The sequence below is a fragment of the Protopterus annectens genome, chromosome 6.part0, assembly GCF_019279795.1.
Source record: "Protopterus annectens isolate FY-2018-M chromosome 6.part0, PAN1.0, whole genome shotgun sequence".
In the NCBI taxonomy this organism is placed as follows: domain Eukaryota; kingdom Metazoa; phylum Chordata; order Ceratodontiformes; family Protopteridae; genus Protopterus; species Protopterus annectens.
In genome coordinates, this window is record NC_056737.1 from 1397174161 (window position 1) to 1397198100 (window position 23940).

Here is a 23940-nt window from a genome sequence, read left to right on the forward strand (position 1 = left end):
CAAGAAACTTCTAATAAACAGTCCTGCGTATGTAACTGACTGGTTATGCAAGAATAACAAAGAGCCCTTGGATAACCTACAAAGCATCATAGACATGTTAAAACAGTACGAACTTTTACAAATGGAGTTGGACTTCCTGAGACATTTGATTTCATATTGTTTACATATTTACGTATAACTGTACGGAAGGCACAAATAGCAAAGTAAGATGGAGACTGTGCTAAAGGTACCCCGCTCTCAGAAACTGTCAAAGATGAAGGTATGCCTGATATCAGAAAGTTTTGCTGAACCTTTTGATAGTATTGCATCTATTAAAAGCATTGTACAAAAATGGATCAAAATGCAATTTGACAAAAAAATGTGAATGTCTTCTAGCAGAAAAAAACTATCATACTGGATGAAAGGCTACCGACTCTATTTTGATCTCTCTTTTTTTTTCACTGCTAGATTAGTAGGTGAAGTTTCACCTTGTATAGTAAGTGTTGTCTAATTATTCAGCACTGATGTATTGCAGAATGCCCCATTTAACACATTAAGAATGATGCTCCAAGGTCACTGACTAAAGCTGAATGCAAACATGCTCAAAAAGACAGAGGAGACTGTTCTGAGTGCAAAACCTCAACTAGTACTTGTAACTGGAGATATTAATGCTGGTTATGGGTCACCAGCCAGTGCTTCCCATACTCAGGCAAAGAAAATAGGTGTCTAGGATGACAAAAGACAAGCTGTAGCAATGACCTTTATTGCTAGGGGGAGGGGGAGTAATAGAATTTTGAATCTAAGGGAACAAAGCAACATGAGTATGTATAATTGCCATGTAAAAAGGTTGTGGAACCAACAAGCATGGATACAACTGATATGCACTGCACATCACAGTTACCTGTAATGAATGCTGCCATACAAAGTGAAACTATGATTTGCTGAGTACTTCAGAATTGCATGAATTAGTTCTAAAAGCATGGATATCTGCAAAATGACCAGGTATTTATACTGCTGCTATCGGTCCCTTCATGGATTTATAGTTTCCAAGTACATTGGATACATACTCAAACTGATCTGATGAATAAATATAAGCAATGTCTGAACAGACTATGTCAGTAACAAGGACAATGCCTGCAAGAAAAGGGTCCTCTGAGTATATTATTAGTGATAATGGGCCACAGTTTACATTAGAAGGAAATTTATAAAACAAAATGGTATTAAACATTGAACATTTGCACCTCATTACCCAGATGTGAATGACTTTGCTAAACGATACAAACATTTAAAAAGGCAGAGTAAGCTATTAGATCTAGAGGTAAACCCCAATAAAATTTACTGTAATGTCATACATGCGTCCACCAAATCACCAGCAATGTAATTCTTGATAACTGCATACTCTGTGCTGAACTCAGGGAAACAGATGTGAGTAAGCAAGTACGCAAAACATATGAATGGTGCACCTCTGAATACTTCTACAATAGCTAAACAAGTATTGACAAGGTGCTATGGAACTTCCAAATGGTAACTTGGCAAATCATTTAAATTTCAAAGAATGAGGATAATATCTATATCTATATCTATCTGGATCTAGGACTATCTACCAAATGCCCAAAACACAGAAACTAAAACCGCCGCACACACCTTAGCGAAAGTGCTTTTCACTGAAAAAGCACCTTCGCTAAAGTGTGCAAAACAAATAAATAAAATTAAAAAAACAAAGAAAACACAAAGAACTCACGTTTACACGGGGGGGGCAAGGCCCCCTGCACCTCCCAGCCCCCTACTTTTATATTCTCACTCCGAGATCGCACTACAGTGGGAAAAAGGGAATATTTTCTTATCCCCACTGTGTTATGATCTCAGCAACATCCATTTCCCACATTATTCTCTTTTTTTTAGCACACTTTTTTCAAAAGTGCTTTTTTGGTGAAAAGCACTTTCGTGAAAGTGTGCTCAGTCGTTTCACTTTTGGTGAAACAGTGTTCGGTAGACAGTACGGATCCCATCTATCTATATCTATATATATATATATATATATATATATATATATATATATATATATATATATATATATATATATATATATATATATAAAACCAACAAGGTGGTGCCTATGGCATATACCCAGTACTCCAAACCATTGCTATAGCACTGATCATAAGCATTTCCAGATGAAATTGACAGACCAATTCTACACCCAAGGAGAGATAATCCAGCCGATCTTTGGTTAGACAGGAACAAATGACTGACTTTGTTGCACTCCACTGAGTGACCAAGAGGCTGGTATCCCAAACAAGACATTTCAGAAAGGCCTATTGTAGTTACAGTTTTAAACTAGTTGAGACAGAGACATTATTCTAACCACCTGAGAAGACACCATTCAAAGGCTAGATGCATGAATGGGGAAGAACATGTTTATTGCTTACACACAGTACTGAAATGAACATCAGAAATTATTATTGACACTAACAATGAACAGTGGTAAATGGATATTTGTCCTGCTCTTGTCCTGCTCTTTACCACTTGGAGAAACAACAAATAATACTAATTGATTCAACATGACAGTGTCAAGGTTCAAGGAAGGGGCATGTGGGATTGTAGTGCCATCATATGGACTATTAGTGTGTGGGAAATGTATAATGAAATGTTTAGTATTCACAAATGGAACTACTTCCTGTGTTCATATTTGTTTCCCCTTTGTAAGTGAAAATGTTAATGAAGAAAAACTGCAGCATATGCTCAAAGAAAATAAAGCACTTATATATAGATGTGCCCTGAGTGGTAGTGTCATTGTTAATCTGGAAACCGTAAGTTAAAGATGCAGGTACAGAAGAACTGACGATGTGTGCTTATTAAGACTTACCAGTACAGGGCTGTGATCTGCAAATAAGCAAGCTATTTTGTTATGCAATGGTAGCCCATTTCTTTGCTTCTCACTTCTTTCCTATACTATGCATGTTAAGTTCCTTTAGGACTTGTGTATTTTTTGAGAAAACTTTTTGAGGAAAAAGGGACATTATGTGGAAATCCAAAAATCCACAGGACAAACATACACTACAAAGGGTGATATTGTAGTTTCCAACTGAAAGGGTGGTAGTTATTAGAAATAATGGTATAATCACATGGCAGGATAACTGGCAAAGGGGGGTGGGCTAATTAGACCTTATCTAATGTCAGTATTAAAGTCTTTGTGTCTATCTGTCTGGATACATGGCTTAAATTCTAGTGCAAAACATTACATAAGGCAGTATTAAGATGGACAGTGTTTTTAGATATTACATATATACAAAAGGTTTATGTAAATCTTTCATGTGAATAAGGTAAATTGTTATACCAACATTGTGTCTGTCAGGAAAAGCATAACACCTTTGTTAGTGAAATAACACTGTTTCTAAAGGTTAAGTATTAACTGCCTTTGTATGTACATGTGTTTGTATAGTCCAGCTGAGTCACCTTCCTCTCACAGCCTCTAGTTTTACTCACGATTGACCTCACAGTCAGCATTTATGACAATGGATAGTAATAAGGGCAAATGTCACATATCCTAATTGTAACAAGTAAGGCAGCCAATGCAATCACACATACAGGCACACATGCACACACAAAAACACATCATGCCACAACATACATGTGTATGTGGGTAAGCACACACACACACGTCTACCGGACAGATGAATTTGTTTTCCTGGTAGAATAATGGCTTAAGTATATGCTAAATGCACCCCCCATGAAATGCAGCTGTATTTATATATATATATATATATATATATATATATATATATATATATATATATATATATATGTATATATATATTAAAAAAAATTCAGGTGACATATCTAAATACACTGTAGATTGTGACTCTGAAAAATGTTTCATCATACCACTGAGTGGAACACTCAGTAACATAGTGAAGTGAAGCGAACAACAAAACAGCTACCTTATATGGAATTGCAATCTAATTAAATGCATTCTAATGAACATACTAGTGTTATGAAGGGTGTATTATTTAAATAAAGGCGTTTAATAGTATAAATCAATAAAGTCATGAAACTGGCGTTAACAGTACTTAATACATAGAAAATTTACATAAACATGTAAGTCCAGTAGATGGCAGTATTTAATAATTTTATAGTAGAATTAATGCATAATTCATTGAAACTTCAGTGTGTGTGTGTGTGTGTGTGTGTGTGTGTGTGTGTGTGTGTGTGTGTGTGTGTGTGTACGTATTAACGTTTAACTTTGGCATTTCATGAATCAGAAAGAATAATTAGTTTTATCTATGTTTACAGGCTGTGGAAAAAATCAGTCTATGGAGTGCTGTGAGGAAACAGGGATATGTGCATTCCTTAGTCAGTGTCTGATCATAAAATTACAATGCAATACATATTTTATAACCAAGAACATTTATTGTTTAGCTTATTTTTCACAATTCTTTTACAAAATTTTTGTGTACGAGACAAACCAGCAATGAAGAGATAGTAGCAAAACATAATACAAAAAAAGCCTATTGCCCGAAGAAACTATATAAAACTAGTTACATAAATACATGTGCCTAATGTAGTAACAGTAACATTAATTAACATAATAGTATATCACTAAAAAGGAGATTAATAAGGTGAAAAAGTGATACTAGAAGATGAAAAATTAAAAAAATAGACCTCAACATCAGAAAGGATTGTTTATAGGACAATAGGTGTATATAAGGCTAATGAGCACTAGAGCCCTTATAAGCCTAGCTGTGCAACCCAAATCCATCCATTCATCCTCAAACCCTTTTTCCCATTTTTGCACATGGGGTCAGCATGTCACTGCAACAGTAACAATCATGTCGAGCCAAAGTTTATACTGCCGGGTGGCTAGCCTTGCCGTTATATTTCATCCATACCACTCATTTGCACACATGCTCACACCTATGGCCAATTTAGAGTGTCAGATCTACCTATTGCATGTCTCTGGAGTATGAGAGGAAACTGGAGCACCCAGAGGAAACCCACACACCACATGGAGGACATGCAGACTCCACATCGAAGGCACCCAAGCCGAGAATCAATCCGGAGAAACTCTTGCTGTGAGGTGACAATGCTAACTGCTGCACCACTGTGGCCACCCCTTATGTGACCCACAAATTTGATTTATATATGGGATGATTTACTGACTGCCTTTATCCATCACAGACATAGTATCTAGACCAGGAGTGAATTTCCGATCACCAATTCATTGGTCCAAGTTGCACGTAAATAAGGATAGGGAAGTACTTTGCTTCACATGGATAGGGGACCTGTTCCAGAGAATAGGAATTTTCTGACAAAACATATCCATCTCTCCATGTCCTATTTATGTCAAAAGCAAAATTTAGGTCTTTTACTCTAGTAGTTCTGATGCTGTTTGTTTTGCAGATGTGCAGAAGTTTCATCAAAACAGGGTCCATTGATGCTTTGTATGCTAGGCAAAGATCACCTCTCAGAAGTCAGTATGATATTGAGCAAAGATACAGAGCTTTGAGGTGATTAGTGTAGGACACTGTGTTTATTCCCTGTATTCTTTATGTAAAGAATCTTTGTGGATGTTCCATTTGCTGCATGTGTCTAATCAGCTGCATACCAAAGTGGAATTATACTCTATGATGGGTCTGATGATGGCCAAATACAGTGGTATGATGACGTCTCTGGGCCTAGATGCCATGCTCTTGCTTATAAGTTGAGCAAAATAGAAGGATTTTCTCACTACCTTAGGCAAATATTGATTGATGGCTAGGTTATTATCTAGATGAGTTCACAGATGTCATAATTTGTTCCTTTCATTATATATCCTGTTTAATTTGGGATGTCACCAGGGTGGTTTGTTTCTGGTGCTAGTCTTGGGCTTACTTCTGGTAGGTGCAACAGCTTCTATGCAACCATTGACATGGTCATACAGAGTTTCTGAGAGCAATTCAAAGGAGGCTGCTGTGTTCTTGGGGTTTGGAGGGGCACTGAATTTTGACAAACCATTACTAAATAAAAGTTAATTTGGCTTGGAAGAGTTCCTAACTGTTACTGGTCTTAATTAGATTATGGAGTTGATTTTGATTTTGAAGAAGACAGCTTTATAGTTGGACCTGACCACGGTGGACAATGCATATGGGAATGCAGCATTCGCCCCTATATTTTTGAGTGGGTGGTCCAGTATGTTGGAACCTCTAGTGGGCATATTCACTATTTGATCAAGGGTGTTTGTATTTATGAAGTCCGGGATTCTCTGTGACTGTAGATTTGTGGCTTGTAGGATTCCTAGTTTATAAAGGGATAAATAAAATCTCCTCATGAGTAGGGTGGTAGGTTGGATGTTAAGTGTCTCCAGTTGGTCTAAGTATGCATTTTGAGATTCTTGGGACATGGAGGGTGATCTACATCTGGCTAGTATATGGTACAGGATTTTGTCAATAGTGATCTGCATGGAGGAACTCTAGCACTTCATCCTGTTTGACCACTCTAGAGGTATGGTTGTTATTGATGTAGATTGTCAATGTATGGACTGAGGTACTGAAACCTTGCCGGGTTACTCTCTGCTGCTTTAAACCATGGCTCAGTAACTTCACAGATGTCTGAATTCTCAAGTGTGAGGAGAGCTTGGTGGGAGTGTAGTTTTTATTTAGGCCCCTGGCATTGACCAATAACATCCTGAGGTTCAGTTGAATTTGCTATGTCTGTAGGTTTGTAAATTTGGCATTGCCTAAAAAGGTACTATGGGGCGGTTACAGTTTTAGCCAGTATTTGAAACCCTATAGGGGAAAGGTGCAAACCATTCTTGGCAAAGCAGCTTGGTCTGTTAACCATGTCCTCCCAAGCTGACAAATATTGGATCCCCTTAGAATAACCCCAGAAAGATGGCCAGTTGTTGAAATCAATATTTTTTTCCTCATGTTGTGGCATTACTGTAAAAGCTCACTTAGACTCTGCCACAGCTTGCTGTGAGGGAAAGGTTAGTTTGTTTTTGCTTTCTTCTATTTTGTATGGCTTTGTTACCTTCTTCTATTTTGTATATTGCTATTTTGTTTTCTTAACATTGTGTTTTACTTGTATTCTGATTTTAACTGCATATTTAAACTAGGAAAGAGACCAGAGTTGTGTCTCTTATAAACCACACAAAAATTAGAATAGGTCAATTAAGGTTATTTATCTGTGAACTGAGGGTAGAGAGATAGGGAATAAACCTTCTATGTATGGGGGAAAATAAAACATTTCAAGACTTTACTGGAAAAGCTCTTTCACACTCTGTTACAGTTTGCTGTGAGGGAAAGGTTTGTTTAGTTTTTGTTTTCTTGCATTTTCTATTCCTTTGTTGCCTTCTTCTGTTTTGTACATTGTGATTTATATTCTTTAAATTGCATTTTACTTGTATTTGGCTTTTAACTGCATATTTAAACTAGGAAAGAGACCACAGCTGTGTCTCTTCTAAGACACACTGATTGCTCCTGTTTTTTTAACTCACCTGTCTTTCTAGTGGCCTTCTCCTTATGTTAATTTGACTATATATTTTCTACTCCTGCCTCTTTCATTAGCTATTGTGAGTAAGCACAAAATTATCATTTTGTAAAATCACTCCCCTTCAGCTATTTAAATGTATTGGCCATCCCACTGTTTCCGTAGAGCCAGAATACAATGTGCCAACCAATTTATCTTGCTCTTTTAAAATGAGTGGTTCTCTGCTTAGATAGGTAAAGCTTAAGTTAGCCCCTCTTTCATATCTAACTTCTTAGTGCACACTGCCACTCTTAGGATATTAATCCATTTTTCCATCTTACCTTTAAAATCTGCAACATCTACTCCAAGACCAGCAGTTATTGGAGAGTAAACATTCTGACTCTCAGTAGTCATCCTTTGATTAGCACTTCTGTTTTGCTGTTGGTAAGAGAAGGAGCATAGGAGCATTATTTCCTGGAGACTGCTGATCACCAGAAAGTCTAATAACTGCTTCATAGGTGACAGCTTGGAATTTATGCTTACATTTTGCTCCTGGTGAGAGAAGGACGGAGTGCATTGATTTTTGACTGCTTCTGATTGGGCAGTGAATGTCTGTGCTTGACCTTACTGATTGGTCTGGTTGCTGTTCAAGGCATCTACCACAAAAAGGCTACAACAAGCCTACAGACCCTTGCATCATCTGGGGCAAGACTGTTGATCGTGAAAGAATCTGTGGCCTACTTCTCATCTTGGGATTGGTGCGACTATTTTGCTTCAGGTGAGAGAAGAAGCAAAGGAGCATTTTATCCTAGCACAGTAAAGCTGTGGTAAGACCAGCACTAGTAGCAGACAGGCAGTAGCCATTCAGGTGAATCTCGTTTTTTCATCATTCTTGAGAAAGCTAATTCATAGGATCATAGGATGTTACTAGGCTATTGACTCAGAGGTCATTTCAAGTCTAGCAATTTCATCCCAATGTAATACCATAGATACTCTAGTCAATACCAGGATCGTATTTAGTAATGACAGCCTATGTCCAGGAGGGTTGTGGGCACTATCCCTGGTAAGAATTTATGGTGCCCCATCCGCTCATCCAGGTTCCTCTTGAACAATGTCATAGAGGTGCTCTGCTTTCTTTTCAGAAAGTGCGACTTGATTTGTTGCTGTCTAACTTGACTTCAGAATATTTCCCTAAATACTTCATCCATAATCATCAGGATCTACTTATTAGTTTCCCCTCAAGGGTTTGGAGGTGCCTTTTATAGATGCAGACACCTTGAGTTGACATTTTTCCTGTAAAAGCACCCTTGAAATTTCATCAATACCTAGATGCTCACAAGAGAAAAACTAGTTTGCAGTGATAGGCACTGCCTCCAGAGTTGCAAACCAGATATTCCTGACCTTGCTTTACATTCTCCCTCCAACTGTCTAATCAATAAAAAGAGCTATGGATATGAACTTTCCTACTATCTCTGTTATCAGCTTGATGGATGTGGGCATCCTGAGGCAATGTAGAAACCGCCTCATGTTTACTGACAACCCATTAATTCTTAAACAAACTAATATGGTATCTGAGGCAAGCATTTATTACAATGTCACTGGAAGCAAAGCTCTCAGATAAAAGCACTCCTAATGTCAGTCAGGTTGTCAGTAGTACACATGCTTCACCCATCACACACAATTTAAAACAGACACATAGACATACATATGCTGAGGCATTTAAATGTAACTTTCCTAAAGCCCAAAGACCTTCTAGATGAAGTACACATAGCAAATACCCTCAGCAGCCCTAAATGCACTCTTTTAACACCCACATCAAGACATACAGCCACATCTAATGGAGCCTCTACTTCTAAGCCCATCAGGCAAGCCACCACATAATCCAACATTCTGGTCATTGGGAATTCCATTGTGAGACACACTAATGTCCCTCTCAGCAGGCTGAGTAAAGAGAAGGTCACAGTCAGTTGCTTATCAGGGTCAAAATCCACCACATTAAGCATGCACTCAGGTCACTGAACCACGAGTACCAGCATGACTCAGTCATAGTCCATGTGGGTGTAAGTCACCTGAGACATACCTTCCTAGACTATATGAAGAGAGACATCATGAAGCTCTCAAAATATGTGTCCCAGGTTGGTATGAGCCTACATTGAACAGCATTTTACCTTTTCCAAGGATGATGCAACAGTATGAACAGAAGATGACTGGCTTTAATAATTGGCTTAGTTTCTGATGTCATTCTAAGGGGGTGCAATATTTGTCAACATGGAAGGAGGTGGTCAACAGACCACACTGCTTTGCAAGGGATGGTCTGCACCTCACCCCTCTAGGCTTTTGAATATTATCTAAAATATTGTCCTACCCCATATGCCTTTTTAGGCAGTGCCAAAGTGAAAGTACTTCCGACATGGCACATCAAAACCAGGAAAATCTAAAGGTGCTAGGAGTGTAAACAGGAAACACTGCCTACAAGTTCTCCTAACCCTAGAGAATACTGATGTCTGTGCGATCACTGAGTCATGGTTTAGAGCCGTGGAGAGCACTCCACTCACATGGAGTGCAAAGCTGTAATCCATTCCACACATTTAGACCAGCTACCACAGGGACAGTGATTAAAGGTGGAGGTGTCTCGAGTTACATCAGAAGTAAATATACCTCAAGGCTGGTCAAACATGACAATGCACTTTAGTTTCTCCATGTTTAAATCACCATAGGCAAAATCCCATACCACTTCCTTGTAAGCTATAGAGCCCCCTCTATGACCCAGGAAACACATAACATGTATTTAAAATTATTGAAAATACACACCATCTAACCCAATACCATATTCATGAGCAACTTTAATTACCTTACTATTAATTGGGAATCATATATGACACCAAACATACAGGCACAGAGATTCCTGGATTTTGTAAACACAAACTCCCTAGACCAGATTGTCCATACACCAGTTAATGATGCAAACATACTGGATGTAGTCCTCATTAATATGGAAGAGCACTGCACACCCCCTAGTGTAGTGTCTTCTCTGGTAAGGTCAGAACACAAAATGGTCTCATTTGATGTAAAAATAAAACCTGGAACCCCAGCTTACCCTGGAATATTCAGGAACTACTCTAAGGCTAACTTCCTACCATTAAGTGATAACTGATGCAAGCACTCAACTCTCCTTGTTAATAAGGAGAAATTAATCGTAGGCACTAAACAGCCTATAATTGCAAAGTACCTTGCAAAGGTAAGGGAAAACAGCTCTTGTACTTTACTAAAAAAGCACCTAAACAGGCATGTCCAAGGGTCAGCTTCCGGTGATTTCTCCTGTCTACCTGGTGAATCTGGGCATACTAGGGCAATGCAGCAACTGCCTCATGTACAAGACAACCCTCTCCTCCTACCACCCAACACTACAACCTGTGAGAGATGCACTTACATACCCAAACTGAAAGCAAAGCTCTCTCCAGCCAAGATTGTGCTAGACAGTCAAGAGGAGAAGGTTAACACCTGCACTACACCTCAAGCAACACATAGCCCTTCAAAACCCACACCATCAACACTCACACATAGCCACACTAAACCCACATATGCTGAGGCCCTTAATACTAACCTTCCCAGGCAACAAGGACCTCCGAAGCTGAAAAGCAAACAAACACCAGTCACAACCAAAGTGACACATAGTTCACAACACCAGTGTGCCACCCAACAACAGCCCCTAAGGCAAGACAACGTACCCAACACTTTAGTCATAGGTGACTTAATAGTCAGGCACACTGATGTCCCACTCACCAGGCTGAGCAAGGAGAAAATTACAGTCGGCTGCCTGTCAGGTGTCAGGTGCCAGGATCCGCGACATAACGCATGCACTCAAGTCACTCCACAACAAGTACAAATAGGACTCTGTCATTGTCCATGTTGGAGTGAATGACTTGAGACATACCTCTCTGGACTACATGAAAAGTAGCATCCTGCCATCACCCAGAATGATGCTAGAGTATAAGGACAATTTGATTGACTTCAACAACTGGCTAAGCTTCTGGTGTCATTCAAAGGGGCTCCAGTGTCTGTCTGCCTGGGATGACATGATAGACAAACCACGATGCTTTGCCGGAGATGGTTTGCACCTGTCAGCCCTGGGATTCAGGCTACTGGCTAAAGCTCTTGCCACCCCTATAGTGCTTTTGTTAGGCAAGGTTCAAGGGACAAAACCACCACCATAAGCAAATCGCCCTTGACATCCACATCCCACCCCCACCCCCCAGTAAGGAAACCTCCGTAAAAAACTTCTCCAAAGCCAACTTCATGCTACTTAAGTCAGAAGTGACAAACTTCATGGCACCCATGCAGACAGCAGCTGAAAGTTCGACTGCTGAATCCTACACTAAGGCACTGTATGAGCACATCCACTCGTGCATGAATCATTATCCCAAATAGAACCAAGACGCTCTCCTCCAAAAAAAGGAAGCCAATCTGGTGGAACTCTGCCATAAACAAACTATACAATAGAAGGAAGAAACTGTTGCAGAAAGGAGGAAAAACCCAGGATGCAAAACCTCCCTTACCAGCCTCAGTAAGAAGGTGAGATCCCTCATAAAATCCTCCAAAGCTAGTTCCGAAAATAAAATTGCCAAAGATTCCAAAGACAACCACAAGGCATTCTATAGTTATATCAAGAATCTAAATGGAAATGCTCAGATCTGCTCTGAGCTACAATAGAATGGAATTAAATATACTGATCCCAAGGATATTGCCAATATCCTGGCAGATCAATTTAGTGCCACCTTCACCCCCCTCTCACCCCTAAAGGGCCCATCTCAATACCAAAAGATTGCCAAATTCCAGTAATCACAGCCACATAGGTAGAAACCACACTCTCCAAAGCTAAGAATACAGCATCCATGGGACCAGATGACATCCCAGGCTGTGTACTACATGAACTACAAAATGAACTGGCACCTCACCTAAGTGTCATGTTTAATCATAGCCTCACCTCAGGCTTCGTGCCCACTGAGTGGCGCACAGCTACAGTTATCCCACTCCACAAGAAAGGATCCACCTTGGATCCCAGGAACTACCATCCCATCAGTCTGATGAGCCTGATCTGCAAGGGCATGGAATGCATTATCATGGCACTTATAAACAAAGACATTGACAACCTTCAAACACTGGACCCCACCCAGTTTTGGTTTGTGAAGGGCCGATCTTGTCTCCTGAACCTGACTGACTTCTTCAAATCAATCTCCAGAGCTGTGGACGAGGGTAAGGCAGTCCACACAGCCTATCTGGACCTCGCCAAGGCCTTCAACACCATCCCCCACTCTGGAATCATAGATAAACTTACTAAGCTGGGCATAAATCCCTATGGCACTCGATGGGTTGCCAACTGCCTTACTAACAGAACCTAGACTGTAAAAGTAGCTGAGTCCAAATCCAGCTCCAGACAAGTGACAAGTGGAGTACCTTAGGGTTCAGTCCTGGGACCGCTCTTGTTTGGCATTTACTTCTCTGAAGTACAGACCAACACTAAGGGACTCTGGCTAACAAAGTTTGAAAATGACTGGAAACTGGGAGCCATTATTGAATCCCCAAAAGATGTGGATATTCTACAAAAGGGCCTTACAGAAAGAAATGCTTGGAGTTAGAGCCATGGGCTCAAGCTTAATGCCAAGAAATGTATAGTTATCCCCTTTGGGAAAAAACATGTACCCATGAATTACCACATAAGTGGCAGTACACTAAACACCAAAAGTGTGATGAGAGACTTAGGGACACAGATGGACAGTGGTCTCACCTTTGATAACCACATTGGCACAACAGACAGGAAATCCTTCTATGTGGCACACCTCATCACTAAGGGCTTTTCACCCAGAAAAAAGGTAGTCATTGCCCCACTGTACTCATCCCTCATTAGACCCATGATAGAGTAAATGCCCCATTTGGTATGTACCTCACAAGACATCTGCAACAGCTGGAAAGACCACAGAAATACCTCACTAAAAGAATCACAGGCCTAAAGTTGATGCCCTATGCTGACCGTCTAAAAAACTCCAGCTATACTCTGTGGCATATCATCTACTCAGAGGTGATCTCTGCTTAACATACAAGGCCATGTCAAACCCTGAGGTGTTGGACAGGCTCCACTTAAAGAAATCCCAATCCCTCAGAGCCACACACTCCAGGGATCTAAACCTTGTCATCACAATGAACAAAACATGCTGGAGGGATAGGTTCCTGACCCAGAGACTCACCAGACTCTGGAATAGACTGCCCATACATATCAAGCAGAGTGCCTCCTTGGCCCTCTTCAAAAGGAACCTTGACGATTGGATGGGAAATAGGAAATTCACCACGGGGATCACGTCAGTCGCCCTGCTAGACAGGGGTCCAGGGAAGTAAATATTGTGGGAAGAAATATCCGGGGAATTGTTTGACTGGGCTTGTATAGGCCCGAGGGCCGATAGCCTAGTACCAACCTATGAACCTATGAGCATGGCAAAATTTCAAGCCCCCATAAATCCTAAGAGCATTGCTGCCTATGGGGAGCTGTTCACAGACACCCAATACAAGCACGTTAATAGCTGCATAGAGGCAGCTGTACCCACCTGGAAGAAGTACAAAACTAACTCAAAAAACAAGTCACCCTGGTGGAATCATAAAATCAATAGGCTGTATAACAGCAGGAAGAAAATTATTGCAAAAATTAGGAAGTGCAGCCCCCAGCAAGATTAAAGCACTCTCATCAAACTAAACAAACAACTCAGGGGACAAATAAAGTTTATCAAAGCCAAATTTCAGGTAAATATGGCTTCCCAGGACAAGAACAATCACACTGCATTGTTTAATTATGTCCACAACCTCAAAGGCAGTATGCAATTGTGTGCAGAGCTCATTGCTAATGGAGCCACCTATACTGAGCCAGAAGACATAGCAAAGCTACTTGCTGGTAAATTCAGTTTCAGCTTTACCAATCGCTTCCCTTCAACCTTCCTTTTGTAAATACCATCAAATATAACTCCCTCTACTACCTCTAGGGAACAGGTCCTTAATGCTCTCTCTAAGGCAAAGTACACTGCATCAGTGGGCCCAGACAATATCTCAAGATGCCTTCTTAATAGCATGAAACATGTATCAGGCCTCTAGAATTGCTATTTAATTGTAACCTCCAAACAGACTTCATGTCTCAAGAATGGAGAACAGCAACAGTCATCCCTCTGCACAAAGGTGGGACATCTAAAGACCCTGGAAACTACAGGCCCATAAGTCTCACTAGTCTCATATGCAAGGCCATGGAAAGAATTATCATGGAAATGATCAAAAATGACATAGGAAACCTCCGGACATTGGACCCAACCCAATTTGGTTTTGTCAAGGGCAGGTCATGTCTACTCAATCTGGTGGAACTCTTTGAGAAGGTCACCAAAACACTGGCTGAGGGCAAAGCAATTTGCACTGTCTACCTTGACCTAGCCAAGGCATTTGACACAATATTCCACTCAGGCATTGTTGACAAATTCAAGAGTTTAGGTATAAACTCTTGTGTCACTCAGTGGATAGCTAGCTAGCTCACAGATAGGACCCAGGAAGTTAGAACTGGGTAGTCCACCTCTACAAAGTGGCCAGTCACAAGTGGAGTCCCTCGGGGATTGGTCCTGGGACTGCTCCTTTTCTGGCATTGACTCCTCTGAAATCTAGGCCAATGTCAATGGCCTTTGGCTGACTAAATTTGCTGATGATTGCAAATTAGGAGCAGTTATAGAATCCCCCACTGACACAAATGTTCTCCGGGAAGGGATAACACAGAATAATAACTGATATAAGAGCCATGGACTAAAACTAAATGCCAAATGATGCAAAATAATATCCCTCAGGAAGTCATCTACCCCTGGTAACTATCATATTGATAACACACTCCTAACAGCTGACCCAATAGTCAGGGACTTAAGGACACTCATAGACAGTAATCTTGCCTTTGACTACCACTTGTTTACAGTACTGGTGAAATCATTCTATGTTGTGCAACTTATAAACATCTTACAAAGAAAGGTATGGCATCTAGGTCCAAGGAAGTCATTGTTCCACTGTACTTGGCATTCATTAGGCCTTGTCCCTGTATTCTGTTTTCTACAGACGTTGAGGGGAGATCTATGCCTGGCATACAAGGCAGTCAGACCCCACCCTGATGGGCCTCCTCCATATCCACAAAACAAACAGCACCAGAATTTCTCATTTGAAAGACTTAAACCTTGCCTGTGATATATATAGGACCTGCTGGAGATGCAGATAGGTATCCCAGAGACTACCTCTTCTCTGGACCAAACTCCCCATACATGTGAAACAGAGTTCCTCCCTAATCCAATTCAAGTGTAAAGTGGACAGTTGTACGATGAACAGGAAATTCATCCATGGTTTGGCACTTGTGTCTCAAATGGACACAGGCAGCATGTAAATGTGTTATTTCCTAAGCCCCTGCTTACATTTATCAAGGGTATCAGAACTTGTCAGAGATGTGGGGTGCATGGCTAGACTTAAAAAAAGACCCTTGTGCTCATTAGCCTAGTAAACATTTATGAAACTACGAACCTATCATCCTTGGTGATGTTAATATGCTGCTCACTGCTAAGATCATGCCATACACATAGTCTGTAAGCTCCATAACATCTCTCCTTATGTAGTCCAGGGAGGTACAACTCAGGTAATTTACAAATACATGGATTATGATGGAATCATACTAGTACCTCTGGCATAATGACTTGAGTGTATGTGTGATTTGGTGGATCCTGGCTCCAGATAAGCAACTAACAGTTATCTTCTCCGTGTTCAGTCTGGTTAGAGGGGCATCAGTATATCTTACAATGGAATCCACTATAATTGGCATCCTGGAAAGTATGTTTGTTTGCCTTAGGGGCTTAGTGTTTGGGGTTCCACTGAGAGTGACAGAATGTGTGGTGTTAGGTGTTGTTTATTCAGAGTTCCATTGGGCTTGCTGAGGCATATCTTTGACAATGGATGGTCTGGGCAATCTTTGTTGTTTAGGAAGATTGCTTTTAAGTGTCTTAGCATATGTTATTCTATGTGTGTGTTGCGTGTGAGATGGGTATTGGGTATGTAGTTTAGACAACCTAATGTGGACTTGTATGTGAGAGTTTAGCCTCCAGTGTCATTGCTTAATTACACCTCTTGCATACTGTGTCTACTTCTTTAAGATTTAAGTGGTTATCAGTAAACATGATATAATTGCTACATTGTCTCAAGAGGCCCATATCCACCAACCTGGCTACAGCAAAGTTAGGAAATTGCATGTCCATACTGTCCACTGCTTTGATTTGTGAGCAACAAGGAGGTGGTTTATTGGAGTTCAAAGACTATTAAGAGTGCTTTGTTGGAGTAGACCAAAAAGGGTGCTTTATTGAAGCAGCTCATGCAAGACAGTACTAAATTCTACTAAGTTTAATGTCCACACACCACTGAATTCGACTAAATCTGTAGGTGTTGCCACTAGATGCCCAACTAGCTGCTCTAAGTTTGTGGCACACAATGTATTTGCTCTATGTTTACTGCTTTACAGGGTACAGTTATATGGACCGTTCTACAGGGAAAATTTGCTTTCTAGATGTTTGCTACTGTACAGAGCAATGCTAACCCTCACAAACATGTAAAATGTATAGCTCCACAGAAAAAAACTGAAAATTAACTTATGAGCCATGTGGCCAATAAAATGACTACACAACAAGTCCTTCTGTGTATTTCCCAACTCAGACAGACCAGGCAAGCTCCTCCTGCACAAGATGAATAAATTCAGTCCTGCTAATGTAAAAGCACAATAAAAGAAACTCAGAAGTATAATGTTACCACAAACTAACTAAACAGCTAGCTGGAAATCCCTTACATTGAAGACAATGTCAAGACAGCCTTACAGGAGTAACAGTGAGAGGAAGAGCAATTTTTTTTTTACAAAAAAAAAAAATCAGTGAAATGTGCACCTAAAAGCAGGAAACAGTAGCAATCTCTCAAAATAACTTCAGCAAGTGCGATTTAGCAATCAAAGCTACTTAATGTTGCTGAATGGCACTGGATACAAGTAAAACACTTCTGGAATGTAGGCTAGGACTCCAAACTTTAACGAGCTCTAGGAAACTGAGCAAGAGACAATATGTACTAAAGGAGGTTTACTCAAGAGCAATACTGGCTTGTTGGGTGGGCACTAAGTATCATGGAGATATGGAAAACAGTGGGTAGGAGGAGAACATAAATAACTTATACAACAGACAATAGCAATGAAAGAAGGGAGGGATGGACATTGGAAATAAGATTACTATAATGGGTGAAGGCCAGAAATGCAGCCTTGTAAAACCAACAGAGCAAAAGGATGGGAGGGTTGGGAAAAATTTTCAAAAAACAAGCAGGCTAGCTAGAGAGGCAGCCAATCAAATAAAGGCAATATTGGAGTTCTTTCAGAAACTTTAGCTTAGTGTGTTAGTGGGGGTTAGGGCACACACAGAATGCAACTTTAAACAGGTAAACAATAATTAGATTATAAAAACACTAAAGCACAAACTGAAGCAATGACAATTCTTTCACTATTGAACTTCTGAAACCGTTTAAGGTACCAGCCAGTGCAGAAATTTACCAGTAACACTGTTATGAAAAAACTGCAAAACTAGAATGTAGACAAACTAAGAAGAATAAACACACAGTGGTACCCACAGCCAATAAAAATTAATGTTAATAAGTTCATAGGTTCATAGGTTCATAGGTAGGTACTAGGCTATTGGCCCTAGGGCCTATACAAGCCTAGCCAAAAATGTACCCTGGCTTTCGCCACCCAAAAAAAATATTTTCCTGTGCCCCTGTCAAGCAGAACCACAGAAGTGATCCCCGGGGTGAATTTCCTATTACCCATCCAATCATCATGATTTTTCTTGAAAAGTGCTAATGAGGAGCTCTGTTTGACATAGATAGGTAGTCTGTTCCTGAGTATGGGAAGTCTCTGGGATAGGAATCTATCCCTCCAGCATGTTCTGTTTATTGTGGTGACAAGGTTTAGGTCCCTAGAGCATGTAGCTCGGAGGGATTGGAATTTTCTTAAGTGGAACATGTCCAACAGCTCTGGGTTTGACATAGCTTTGTATGTTAGGCAGTGATTGCCTTTGAGTAGGCGATATGCGATGGAGTAAAGCTGGAGTTTTTTGAGACGGTCTGCGTAAGGCATCTGTTTGAGGCCAGTAATCCTCTTTGTGAGGTATTTTTGTGGCCTTTCCAATTGTTGTAGATGTCTTGTGAGGTACATACTAAAAGGGGCGTTGTACTCTATAATGGGTCTAATGAGTGATGAGTAGAGGGGAACAATGGCCTCTTTTTTTTCTGGATGAGAAACCTTTTGTGATGAGGTGTGCCATGTAGAAGGATTTCCTGACCACTTTGGCGATGTGATTATCAAAGGAGAGACTACTGTCCACCTGTGTCCCAAGGTCTCTTATCACACTTTCGGTGTTAAGTAGACTACCGCCTATGTGGTAGTTCATGGGTACAGAATTTTTACCAAAGGGGAAAAGACCCAATTGGCCCCTTTGGGGATTTTTGAGGCCCTTTTTGGGGAACCAAAAGGTCCTTTTGGACCCCCCCCCCCCCCCCCCCCCCCCCCCCCCCCCCCCCCCCCCCCCCCCCCCCAACACCCACCCCCCCCCACCCCCCCCCCCCCCCCCCCCCCCCCCCCCCCCCCCCCCCCCCCCCCCCCCCCCTTCACCCCCCCCCCCCCCCCCCCCCCCCCCCCCCCCCCCCCCCCCCCCCCCCCCCCCCCCCCACCCAAAAAAAAAAAAAAAAAAAAAAAAAAAATAAAAATAAAAAAAAAAAAAAAAAAAAAAAAAAAAAAAAAAAAAAAAAAAAAAAAAAAAAAAAAAAAAAAAAAACAAACAAAAAAAAAAAAAAAAAAAAAAAAAAAAAAAAAAAAAAAAAAAAAAAAAATAAAAAAAAAAAAAAAAAAAAAAAAAAATAAAAAAAAAAAAAAAAAAAAAAAAAAAAAAAAAAATATAAAAAAAAAAAAAAAAAAACCAAAAAAAGGGGGATTTTTTGGTTTTTTTTTCCCAAAATTTAAGGCCCTTTTGGTAGGGGGGGTTGGTTTCCAAAAAAATCCCCCTTTTTTTGGGGAGGTTTTCAAAAAAAATTAAAAGGGGGCCCCCTTTAAAGGGGTTTGCAAGTTTTTTTGAAAACTGTTCTCTAAAGTTTTCCCTTGACCGTGTTCGGGAATTACTCAAAAAGGCCCTTTTGAGCCCCGGGACTGGAACTTTTTCTGCCAATTCAAATCTGGCTTGTCAATTTTTGTGGTAAGGAGAAAATTAGGTGCATTTTGCCTGAAAATTCTTCCCCAAACACAAATTTGAATAATAAGGTTTTGGATGGGGTGTCAAATAACCCCGGGGACAAAACCCCAACTTTTTATTTAAATTTACCCTTGGGTTAAACCAAAACCCAAATTCCTTCTTGTAAATTGAAAGTTAAAATTGGGAAATTACACCTTAAAGAAAATGCATTATCGGGAGTTTCCATTTTTTAGGCCATAATCCCTTTTTACCTTAGGTTTTGGGCTAGGGTAAAAGAGGGCTTTTCCCCTAAGGGAATAGCCGATGTGGACTAAACCGGCTTGGGTTAGAAACCGTGGTGTCCGATTAGGATTTCCTCTTTTGAAAGGAATCATGCCCTTTTATCCAAATTTAGTTAGATACAAAATTTCCAGTTATGGATTTTAAAGGGAAAATTTAACTTTGGTTATTTTAATTCTGATCAAAAGGTTCGAAGCTGGGCCCATGCAGAGTTTCCTTTCCCTGTTGAATTTGGAACTCAGCCCATTTGCTTTTAAAGTTATCCAAAAAAGACAAAACAAGGTTCCTTTAAAGGGGTTTTAAATCATTTGGTTCCGGGTTGGGAATAACCAGTCTTCCCAAACTGTAATGTTTTTTTAATTGTTTAAGTGGGCATTTTTTTTATCTGGTAGGAAGATTCTATCATTTTTAAAATTTTAAAGTGCTTAGCTTGGGCATGGGTTTGCTTCCCAAGAAACCTTGGCAGGGTTTGATTAACGGGGTTTGGGGAATTTGCCATGCGAAGGGTTGAATGCAAGTCATTTGTGTTTTATTTTAATTGGACTACAAAAAAAACCAAATTTTTTTAAAAAATTTTTCCAACATTTTAATTCCCAATTTTTATTTTTTAAACAAAAAGGGGAAAAAATTTTTTTTCCAGGTTTCCCAAAAGAAAAAAATTTTCCCTTTTTCCCCTGTTTAAAAAAAAAATTTTAAACCCCCCCTTTTTTTAAATTTTTGGGGTCCCCTTTTTTTTTGGGGCTAGGAAAATTAAAAAATTTTAAAACCTTTTCCAAAAATTTTTTTTCCTAAAACCCCCTTTTTTGTCCCTTTTTTTCCCCTTTTTTTTTCCAAAGAAGGGCTTCTCGGGTTTTTTCTTTTTTTTTTTTTTTCCAAAAAAAAACCTTTTTCCCGGGGGAAAAAAAATGGGGCCTTTTCTCCTTTTTTTTTTCCCCCCCGGGTTCTCCAGTTTTATTTTTTTTTAATTAAAAAATTAAAAAAGTTTAAAAAAAATTCCCCCAGGGAATTTTTTTTTAAAAGGAAAATTGGGAATTTTTGGGGGGAAAAAAAAAATTGATTTTTCCCGGGGGGAACTTTTTCCCCAGTGGTTTTAAACACTTTTTTGGGGGGGAAAAAAAACCCCTTTTTGGGTTTTTTAAAATTTAATTTTTCGCTTTTAAAAGGGAAAATTTTTGGGGGGAAAAAATTACGGGGAAATTTGGAAACTTTGGGTAAAGGGGTTTTAAACAAAAATTTTTTTGGGGGGTTTTTTAAAAAAAAAAGGGAAGGCATTTTAAAAAACCCGGAAAAATTTAAAAGGGGATTTAAAAACCCCAAAAAACCCAACATAAAAAATGGGTTCAAAAATTTTTTTTGGGGGGTGGGCCCATTTTTTAAAAAAATTTAAAAAAACCTCCCATTTTTGGATTTTTTTCCCAAGAACCAAAATTTGGTAAAATCAAAACTAAATTTTTGGGAAAACCAAAAAAGGGGGGGAATTTGGGGGCCCAGGGGATTGGGCTTCATGGTTTTTAAAATTTTGGGGAAATGGCAATTATGTCCTTTTGTATTTTAAAACCTGGGTTCTTTTTTTGGTTTTTTGTGTAAGTTTGTTTTATGATACTTAAAAGGGTTAAGGAAATTCTCTCAATTTTTTTACAATGTTTTAATTATTTGGTAGACCCCCTTTTTTTGAATCCCTTTTTGTACCTGTTTTCCCCCTAAAAGGAAATCTTTTAGGATTTATCAGTCTCTTGGTGTCGGGGTCATCTGTTTATAAGTTTCCCAAATTACCCTGCTGTTTTTATGTAGTTTTGGGGACTATAAGAGGAGCTATTTTAAAACGGTCACCTTTGGGTTCCCGGGAAATTCTTTTTGGGGAAATTTAGCAAAGCATTAAAGCACCAAAACGTTGACTAAGGTGGTAAGATTTAAATATGGAATTAAATCTCAAATTATTTAAAATTTCCAAATCGTGGTAGGAAAAACGGGGAATTGGGTCAGGAAACTAATCAAATTGTTCCCAAGATTTAAACCTGTTTGATAATACAAAAGGGAACCAGTATGGACCCATTGGGGAACTAGGTTTGGGCAATTTAAGATGAAAGACCTTCTAGGTCCGGGAGCTAACCGGTTTGACCCAAGTTTTAATTTCCAAAAACCAATACTTAAAAAAATTTACTTTAAAATAGGCCAACGAGCGGTTTTTTTTGGAAATTTGGTAAACCCCAAAAATATGGGGCAAGCCTTTCATTCCAACCAAAAAGGGATCCACTGAAAGAATTTTCCATTACCCAGCCAAAAATAAATCCCAAATCCCACACCAAGCTGCCAACAATCCCCAAAAGGGGGTTTTCCCAAAAAATGCTCCAAGCTTCTCCAAAGATCAGGGTTTCCTACCATAAAGCCAAGAATTTTTGTGAATCCCCACTAAAAAAGTCCTAACAGGGGAAAAACCCCGCTTCGTGGGGCCTGGGGACTCCCCTACTTATGGTGGATCTTAAGTGAGCGGGAACCCGGGGTTTGAAGTCTTTACCAAGGGAAATTTCCCTGATAGGGGGAAATTTTTGTTAAGGGATTAAGGATTTCTTTGGGGGTTTGGCAACAGGTTGGTAAATGTTTGTTTGGTTTGGGAACTTTACCCATGTTATTAGGAAGGTAATTTAAATTCCCTTTAATTAATAGAAAATTTTGGTAAGGTTTCCAGTGGGATTAAATCCCCCTTTAATATGGGAATATTTGTTTCAAATTTTTAAATTTCTTTTAAGATCAATTTACGGGAACAAAAAACAACCAATGGATTTATTAAACACACTTCCCAAGACAATAAAGGTTTCCAAAAAACCAAAAACTATTCTCAATTTGATTTAACCAAAATCAGAACAAGGATTAAAACCAAAGGATAAGGAACAAACCCCTTTTAAATTTAACCCTAATTAGTGGAACTACTCAAAAACAGTTTTCCATTAAATTTACACTTTGAAAAGGAAAAAATTTTAGTATAAATTTAAATGGATGAATTTTGCAAGTTAAATGGGGTTCCTCCTATCTCATTTTTAAATTAAAAACCAATAAAAAAAATAGACTTTCAAACCACTTAAACCTTTAAAAATAATGTTTTTTAGCCCAAATGATACACTCAAAGGTATAAAATGCCAAATCTTAAAAATTTTTAAAAAACAAAAGACTTTAAAAAACTAGTTGAAAATTTAATAACAAAAACAAAGTAAATCTTTAAATTAGAAAAACTTAAAGTAAAATTTGATACTTATAAATTAAGATTATAAACATTCAGAATATAAGAAATTAATAATAAAAATTTTTTATAAGTTAAAATTAAAACAAATTGAAATTAAAAATTTGAATTAGTATAAAAACAAAACTAAAATTATTAAATTAATAAATATAAATAAATTTAAAAACATCAATTTTTTAAAATATTTAAAAAAAAAAATATATAAAAAATTAAAAAAAAATAAAAAACCAATTAAATTTTATATTTTAATTTAAAAAAAAATTTTTAAAATAATTTTTTAAAATACTATAAAAATTAACTAAAATACATTTTTTTAAAAATAACCCTTTTTAATCTCAAAATAAATTAAAATTTTTTAATAAATTTTTAAAATCAAATTTTTAAGGGTTAATTAAACATAAAAAAAAATATAAAAAAAAAAAAATTTAAAAAACTTTTAAAATTCCCAAAAGTTTGGTTTGTCAAAGCAGATCATGCCTTTAAACTTGGTTGACTTTTAAACAGTCACCAAAGCATTGATGAGGGAAAGGCAGTCCATACAGCCTACCTCGATTGGCTAAGGCCTTCATACAATACCCACTCGGTATCATTGAAAATATCAGCTTAAATGTTAACCCATACATCAAGATGGGTTGCAAACTGGTTGAGTGACAGAACCCACAGGGTCAGAGTTGCTGGCCCATGTCAACT